Consider the following 9,252-nt stretch of genomic DNA (forward strand, 5'->3'; position numbering starts at 1 on the left):
AAATGGCGCTCAGCATGGAGTACTGACCCGGCTTCCTGATTGTCTAGGAAGACGGCTCCATGCTGATCGGCTTGAAAGCCGTATTCCCAGCCAATCGACATCGAGCCGGCTGTTCGGCCAGCTCGATGCTGATTGGCCAGGAAGCCAGCTTCCCAGCCAGTCAGCATGGAGCTGGCTTCCCGGCCAATCTGATTGATTGAGAAGCCGGCTCTATGTTCCCCTAAGGCACTGCCGGTCCGTTCCAGAAGTTCCGATATCGGGAAGGTATTGAAGCATTGGGGTCGCCCAAATACTAGGTATCGGCACTGATACTAGTATCGGTATCGGTGCAACCCTACAAGTTAAGTGCAGAATTTTGTCACACAGTTAGGAGCCACTTGATAAATCTTCTGCCCAGCTACACTCTGTGCGAATGCTGTTTGCTAGGCATTCCCACCACTAGATGAAGCCAAGGAACATCGGAAATTCCTGCGTTCTCGGTTCCATTCAGTGGCAAAAAAATGATGTGTGTAATGACGTGTGTAATTCTCTACAGAACTCTAGCAGAATACTACTTTTAAAGTGGAGCTCCCATTTAAATATTGTAGTCATGCACCACCATTCTAAACTCTGATTCACCCCTTAGCAGACATCATGTGACCAAATGCCTACGCAGTTGCATGACTGACCTAAAAAACATTTCCACATGGGTCAAAGTATCTACAGTATTTTAGGACTGCTCTTACCTTTGCTGTATTTCAGAGAGTAGGGTAGGCGGGATAGTCATGTCTGATGAAAGGTAATAGTTGGAGTTGCTGAATCTACTTGTATATATCTTTCCTACAATGGCTAAAGGATCATATGGAATCTAGTGCCTATATGAGGTCATCATTGCCACAAATACTACTTCTGGAGTCCTCATTTGAATGTTTTCCTCTTTTATCCCTGAAACCTATTACCTGTTTTTAACCAGCCAGTAGGCAGCTCCATTTTCTGTACCGTATCCAGCTGCCAGTACTGCATGGTTAATCTTCCGTACACGGCATTTAGGGTCATAGTACACGCCTAGCACAAAAAGAAAGTTTATAAAAAAAAAAAGATCAGCTCAATCCTCCTGTGCACACTAATTAGAAGTTAAAAAAAAATATTGGTACACAACATGGACAAAAGCATGTGGACAACCCCTGCAAGTTGAGTTTTTAGGAGTTTCCAGTAAAGGGGACTGTTAATGCCGCAGCATACAAAGACGTTTTAGGCAATGGTGTGCATCCAACTTTGTGTGTCAGTTTGAGGAAGACTCTTTTCTGTTCCACCATGAAAGTTCACAAAGCCAGCTCCATAAAGACATGGTTTGATGAGTGTGGTGTGGGGGAACTCGTGGCCTCCACAGATCCCTGACCCTCAAGCCTACTAAACAGCTTTGCTATTAATTGGAATGGTGACTGTGAGCCTGATCTTCTCACCCAACATCAGTACCTGACCTCACAAATGCTCTTCTGGCTGAATGGGCACAAATTCCCACAGGCACACTCCCAACATCTTGAATAAAGGTCTTTACCTTCCCAGGAGCGTGGGTACTGTTATAGCTGCAAAGGTGGTGGTGGGGACCAGCAACTCCATATTAATACCCATGGTTTTGGAATGGGGTTACCAACAAGCTCATATAAGTGTAATGATCAGGACCCTGGAAACTTTTAGCCATATAGTGTACTTAAATGTACAGCAGGAATACAACAACAGTCACTTGCACTTTATCCAGGAAGAGAGGGCCCATTTGTGATAGTTGCACTGCAACCCTTTCCTTTCTTGGCCGGCATGTTCTATTAACAGACAGCTGGTTTTAAACATATCCCTCTTAAGACGGCTATATATGTTACAGTCTAACTGTACGATCGCCTTAAGATCTACCAACACCTATATAGTGCAAGAGCCTATCTGACAGGAAATAAATGGTATGGATGATTACTTAAAGGAGAATTATGGGGTCAGGTCTTTTCCCCATAGTTCTCCTAAGGGTAACGGGAGGACACAAACTAGCGTCCTCCCGTCACCCTAAGTTCAGTATACCGTGAGCTGTATCTCGCGGTATACTGAGACGCCGCAGCTGAAACGGATCCTGACAATACTGTCTGGATCCGCCCAGCTGCGTGAGTGACAGCTGGCTCTGCCTTTCTAGAGGCAGATCCAGCTGTACCCTCCCCGTCCGTTCCACAAGTCAGTGCTGGAGGATCACAGCAGGGAGGGGGGAATCCAGTCCCTCCCCTGTGCAGTGACAAGATCGAGAAGTAAGCGAACGCCGGTATGTGTTCCCTCACTTCCCGATCTACTGAGCCGACCTGTGACAGTCTCATTGTCACAGGTCGGCTAGAACTATGAGGATGAGTGAAAAGCACTCACCTCATAGTTTAAAGCCCAATGGAAACTTTTTGTTTTATTAGTTTTAGTATTTTTTTTATGGCGCTAATGTCCTCTATCGGTTGCTAGGATGCAGATGGCTCCAATAGAGTGCATCTGCACTGTATGCTTAACAGACATTTACATGACGTCAGACGTTAACAGACATTTACATGCATACAGCATAAAATATGTTCATTAACAGGAATTTCTCCAGTGGGCAGTTGAATGTAAGCAAAGGGGTTGGGGATGCTGGCTGACATCATTACCCAAATATGGCTCCAAAGCCGCCAACACCCTTAACAACTAGTGACGCAGGGGGACTAGTTTCCCATCAGGTAAACTCTACTATTGATTGACAACAGGCAATGGGCAAATTGCATAGGCAATAGCAGGCTGGCTATTGGTTATGGAATCCACCCATTGGCTGCAGTGAATCACTAGGCAGGCAGACCTAATGGGGAACCAGTCTCTCTGAGTTTCCCATCAGCCTCTGCCCACTCACAGCAAAAGTCTTTGGCCGCTGCACCTGCCTGTGCGAAAGTTGCAGCGGCTGGGTAGAGAGTTCAGCAATGCTGAGCCTGTGATTTTATCGGCTCAAAGTTACTGAGCTACACTGAGGACGGAGTGTCTAGTATGGACACTCCAGTCTCACAGTGCCTCTGCATTGCCAATGGCGGTGCTTTGCGCCAAATTCATGTATCCTTTTTAACAGGTGCCATAACACACATAACATATGCGAACCGAGCCTGACACTTTTTTGACTTGTACGCTGGGTATGGATACTTTATAGACACCTGTCTTGTAGAGTTGGAAGGACCGTTGAGAACATCTATTGCCACAGAGACGGGTCCCACGGTTCCCACCACTTGCTGAAGCTTTAGTTCATTCCCAAATGGCAATATCTCAAAAGCTCTGCATGTAGCAGCATTAGCAGCAGATGAGCAGGGGCCCACCTGGTAAATGGAGAAAATCAATATTAATGGGTTTTCCAAAAGGTTTCCCCCTTAATAAGAGGTTGAAGAAGAACACATTTAATTAATTATTTGTTATTTTACTGATGGGGTTGCTTTAAATGACATCATATGCAGATCAATGGTCACCCCTGAGCTGCATATGAATGTAAATATGAAGTAACAATAATGTCACATTGTATTCCTCAATGTTTGGTGCACTTTCCCGAAGGCTTAGTAACACCGCAGTGGCTAAAACCACTACTGTGTAGACAGAGCAAGCCCTGGCTGTCATTTTGATGTGTTTGTGGTAATAGCGGCAAGGCAGGGGAAGAGGAGTAGAGTGTGATTGGTAGTGCAGATAAGTGCGCTGTGACAGTGGGGTACATCTTTGTACCCCCTCTCCCTACCCACTATAGTGTGCTCTGCCCAAGATGGCTCCGCCCTCTCCTATGGGTCATCCAGGCCCTGGACACACCCCTGGGGGTGCATCAACATGCTGGCCTGGGATCAGAGAACCATTAGTGCAGCAGCAAGGACCAACGATAGATAGATAGATAGAATCTGATGAATGCGTTTCATTACCTTTCCTTGGTATGGGTATGAGGATTCCAGTGCAAGGCCATGGTCAACAATATACTTAAAGGCCAGTCCCATCCATCCTCCTTTACATCCATGGTTTCCATAGCTCTCAGTGCAATCCACAAGCTGCTGCTCACTCAGTGACTGCAGCTTTCCTGTCTTCAGCATAATTTGGCATTCCAGAGAGCCTGTTGTACTAAAAGTCCAACAAGAGCCACATGATCCCTACAATATGTACAATGCTGAGAATCAGATACATTCTGAATGTATGCCTTTAAGATCACAGGCCACCAACTGGAAGCATCTTACGGTATCTCAACAGAGTTGTTAGAAATATAGCTCAAATTATATTCAACATGAAAGAAATAATACAACATATCATGGAGTCTTCTGCAAAATTGCTTAAAGTTTTGTCATGAAAATATCTAACAAAATAATTTATGAAAATGCAGGAAATAACTTTTCTTGTTGTGGGCAGAATAGGGAATGAAATTTTTTTTTCTGTCTCAATCCCATTGAGGAGCTTTAACTTTATTTCCTATCCCGGAGACACAGCAAGAAATCTCCCCCTATTTTTTGACCTATGGAAGATTTCTCCTCAACTGGTGACAACTTTTTTGCCTGGTGACTGTTGGCAACAGGACAAGAAAGTGAGAGTGAATCTTTCCAATGGGGTCACATACAGGAAGATAAACCTGAAACAGATTCTAATCTTCCCCAACTTTACTGAAAAATAAAATGTTTTTATGTAACTTCGACTTTATTAAAGTGACCATGTCAGGTATTTCCATTATTCTCAATGCCAGCTCCATGTAAGAGAAGAGGTCTTATACACAACACTGGAACAAAGTGAGGTAGTGTTGAAAACCCCAGGTCACCACAGGTCACAGTTTTCAAAGTACACTTTGCATGCATATACACTGAGTGGCCAGATTATTATGAGCACCTGATGTTTGTAGGCTAATTAGCTATAATTTCACCATCGAACTACATAGATTTGAGCTGAAGCAATAAATAAAACTGTATACAATCACCTGGGCTAATCTGCCTAATGGTTCCTGGTAATGCTGTTGTATGTTTCAGCATTTTCCTCAAAGTATCACCCTAACCTTCCCCTCCGCTCATCCCAAGACCTCCTGCTTGCCAGCTCCCTTGTCAACTCCTCCCATGCTCGCCTCCAGGACTTCTGTAGAGTGTCTCCCATCCTCTGGAACTCTTTACTCCAACCTGTCCGTCTGTCTCCCACCTTGACTGCCTTTAGGTGTTCCCTAAAGACTCATCTCTTCAGGGAAGCCTATCCCACCTCAACCTAACCACTCAACCATCACGTTCTCAAACACTTCATCCCCACACAGCTACCTCCTCATGTATCACTTGCCCCTCCCTTTTAGATTGTAAGCTCCTATCTTGTCTTGAATTGTATTGTGATTGTAATGTCTTCCTTATATTGTAAAGCGCTGCACAAACTGTTGGCGCTATATAAATACTGTATAATAATAATGAACATTCTCTGGTGTCATGCTTTTCTAAAGCCCATCAGGTAAAATTGCTGCAGTGCAGCTAATAATATCATACCTATTCAGCTATAATGTGGCAATAGGTGTTCTTAACTCTTAGCATACCAAAAAAATGTATGCACAATTGTAGATGAGAGGCACTGGATCTAAAATTAGTTTAGTTTCTTAGTGTGAAAATAAGTCCATGCTGTAGGGCACAATGTAGGTAGGAAGCTCTGTAACACGAAGGGGCCTCAAAGACCAACGGTGAAGGTGCCAACCTATAACCCCTAGAAATGTGTTGGTTTGTTGTCTTTTAACTTCCATAATAAAATAGCTAAGCCCTCAATGTGTTTTTCATACACCTTCCAAACAAAGACACACAACAGTGTTTGAGAGGTGAGAGTGACTGGGATCTTACTGTACCCCATGTAGGATTAGGAAGTGGGTACAAGTCTAAAATGGGCAACTTCTGTAAATGTGACATACCTGGTTCTTCACATTTGTGATACAGCCCTTAGTTCTCCAGTCAATTGAATCTGGAGCTTTAACATCCCATTTAGATAATCCCCCTGTGTAGTTCAATTCTGTGATCTCCGGAGCCTTAAAGCCTGCCATTGTGGCCACCACTTCCTCAGCTGTCTGGAATGAAAAGATAAGAATAACTTCAATAATATCCTGGAGCTTTATATTTTCACTTTTAGAAGGCTTGCTTGCTTTGAGCCAAGCTAAGGTGGTCTTCCTCACTTTTTTTTCTTGTGTTTATGAGCAATTATGTTTATTTTTGTGTGCTTTCACCCATCCATAGTGATGTACCAAGGGTGGGGCATTCAGAGTACCTCCTTGGGTGCTGTCAATAAGTAATTGAGCATTTGGGGAATGTGCTGGAAAATCAAGTCTGATACATGGAGGCCACAACTTACAGGGCATAAAGGATCTGCTACTGGTGGCTTGGTGCCAGATACCACAGCATACCTTCAGAGGTCTGGTGGAGTCCATGCCTTGATGGGTCAGGACTGTTTTGGTGGCAAAAGGGGAACCTACTCAATATTGGGTGTTTAAATAGTTTAATATCCGTAATACACCCTAATTATATCTTCCAGTGATCTGTCCACAAATTACTGAAAAGCAAAACAAAGTTGGAGACACGTTCTTACCATGTCTGCCAGATGGTTCATTCCAACCTCATAACTGTGAAGCCCCAGGCTGTACTCCAGATTGTGGATTGTGACAAATTTCAGACTGTCTTCCCAGATCATCCGCTTTTTCATCTCTTCTATCTATGGTGTCAGGAAAAGGATATCATCATCACAATATCCAGGACACACATAATACAGAGTTCTATATGAAAGCTATGGGAATACAATTCACAGGCAATATTCCAGTTTTTGCTGGATGGATACATCAGAAGGTTCATTTCTCTCTAGGACTCTAGCGATGAGTTCTTCTCGGCTTCTTTTGTTTGCTAGGTTCATTACAGGAAGAGGAGTGAAAAATAATTGTCTCGCTTGGAAGTATATTGAACAGGAGCATCCAATATAGCCAACATGTTTTGGGTGAATGAACTCTCCTTTAGGGCTTAAAAAACGAATTATAACAATCAGGAAGGAATGAACAGACGTTCATATTGAGGGACTCCATACACTTTAAGCACCCTGCAAGCCTCGGGAAATGGGGTGCTCAATATGCAGCAGCAATGTGTACAGGTCTGTTGGTTAGTTATGCTTACCGCATTGCTTGCAGGGATCATAGTAGGGCATGGCAGAGCCCCAGTTGAGGTGATGAAAGCAGCCATTGGATAATTGTGCTCCCTAGGGTCTCTGGTCGGGGCTTTGGACTTGCTAGATTCACTTTAATTTATTAACAGGTTTAATTTAATGAAGTAAACCAAATTGCAATGTACAAAATGTAGTCGCCTATAGCATGGCTGCCATATGTGTTTTTTTATGAACAACTGTCCAAACAAATCATGGGCAGCTCAATTTTTTTCAATCACAATGCCGTTATGCTAAGCTATCTATGATGCTATCATGATGTTTGGCAGCAGTACTTCATACTGACGTTTTAGTCATAATATAATAAGTTGGTGTGAAACTATTGCGTGTGATGGGGCAAAGCTGGAACAAGGTGAAATGACACTTTAAAGTGTCATGTGATATACAGAGCCACCAAATACATTTTCATATGTTCATCAGATATACAAGTTATAGACACCTGTCTGAAACTAAGATACTATAAAAACTACCTAGAGACATTGATTTTTAAATTGGACAACCAGGACCTAATATTGTAAGCCATATTGCATCCTGGTAACTGTGTATGTGAAATGTATGTATAGCCAAAACGTTTTGTGGTTGTTTTGGATGCATGGAGGAAAGGGTCTTCACACTAAGGAGATTCTCTCTCTCTTTCTATCTCTCTCTCTCTTTCTGTCTCCATTTGTCCTTATGACCATTGCAAGTGGGGGAATTGTCCTCATTAGCTTTATACGTTACCACATTCACGTAGACTTTCTGGTGTTTCAGAGCCCATAGCTTCCAGTGGTCATTCAGGGTGGGATCGGGACCGCCATGGACAGACATTGCAATGATGAGTAGACATGAGAGACTGAATATTGAGGAGCCCATTGCCTTCCAATGCTCAACTGTTGAAAAAAGAATGCAATAAAATAAAGCTTTTTAATTATTGTTTAAGGATTTTACAAGATTACACAAACTATTTCCTCTATGTAATGATCTCCAGATGAAGCCACCCTAAATTATTAGCGTGTGTACTAGCAAGGGGTAGCCTAATGTTAGAAAATACTAAGTTACTGATTAACAAGGGCAGTTCCAAAATTAAATATCATAGTCTAGTGATAGAAAGGGGTTCCCTACTACTGTTACCACATTGTAGACCGTAGGGACATCTATCCTACTTTACAAATGAGCTTCCTGTGAATGTTAGGTTATCCCCAGCACAGCTCCTTAGTAGCATACTGACTATGTTGACATTTCTCCTGCTACCTGTCCTTAATTTAAACATACTTTATGTTAAGATCTATGACAGCAGGGAGGACTCCCGGGGGGAGCCATCAAAACTTTGGCCCCACAATCTGTACTTACTCCATTGGTGGCCTCCTACTACATAGTCTACATTTCAAACTGTAACTCCATCCAAAACTTTGTAGGGAAAAGTTTCATCTGTCAGGTTTTTTTTTTAATTATTGCACTCTGCTTTTCCATAGATGAGATTTGCCCTTCTTTCCTGTATTATGTCCACTCACTTCCTATCCCAGTGATACCCTGTGTGGTAGTTTGGGGAATAAAGCCCAATGGTCAGCGCTAAGTGACCACTCCTGAAGCCGACCTTAACATAAAAAGGACAGTCTTTATTCAGTGAAAAGGTCAACAATCCATGCTAAATATAAAAGAACAGTTCATTGGACTTTCATCAGAACATTATGTTTTGGTCTCACCGACATCTGGCTGTCCCATACACTCTCAGTGTGATAGTCCCAGGACTTTACCGTATTTCTCTGTCAATACAATACTCAGTATTGCTCAGCGGCTTTCCTCAGCTCCAAGCATTTTAGTATTCACCCCTCATGGGTCACTGTCTCTCTCTGTCTCTCTGACAGGTATCTCAGGTTCATCAACCTTCTTGACCTCTCCCAGCCTTCCTGGCTGTGTCACCTGTGCTCGCACACGCAGCAGAGTCTGCCTGTGGTCGAGTGCCTCCTGCACACCCACAACTCTCCCCTGAGCTCTGGGCTGGCTTCCTAATGAGGCTGCTCTCAGCCACCTGATCAGCCCAGGCTGGTCATGGGCAACACCCAGATAAGAAATCTCCAGAGCTCCAATTTATTT

General features: G+C 43.3%; 1 pseudogene; it reads right to left on the bottom strand.

The window, feature by feature from the left end:
- Window positions 1-631: 631 nt before the first annotated feature.
- LOC108789794 lies at window positions 632-8,027 on the bottom strand (annotated as a pseudogene).
- Between the last annotated feature and the right edge of the window lie 1,225 nt (window positions 8,028-9,252).

This window comes from Nanorana parkeri, unplaced genomic scaffold, assembly GCF_000935625.1.
Source record: "Nanorana parkeri isolate BGI_ZX_2015 unplaced genomic scaffold, ASM93562v1 scaffold420, whole genome shotgun sequence".
NCBI lineage: Eukaryota > Metazoa > Chordata > Amphibia > Anura > Dicroglossidae > Nanorana > Nanorana parkeri.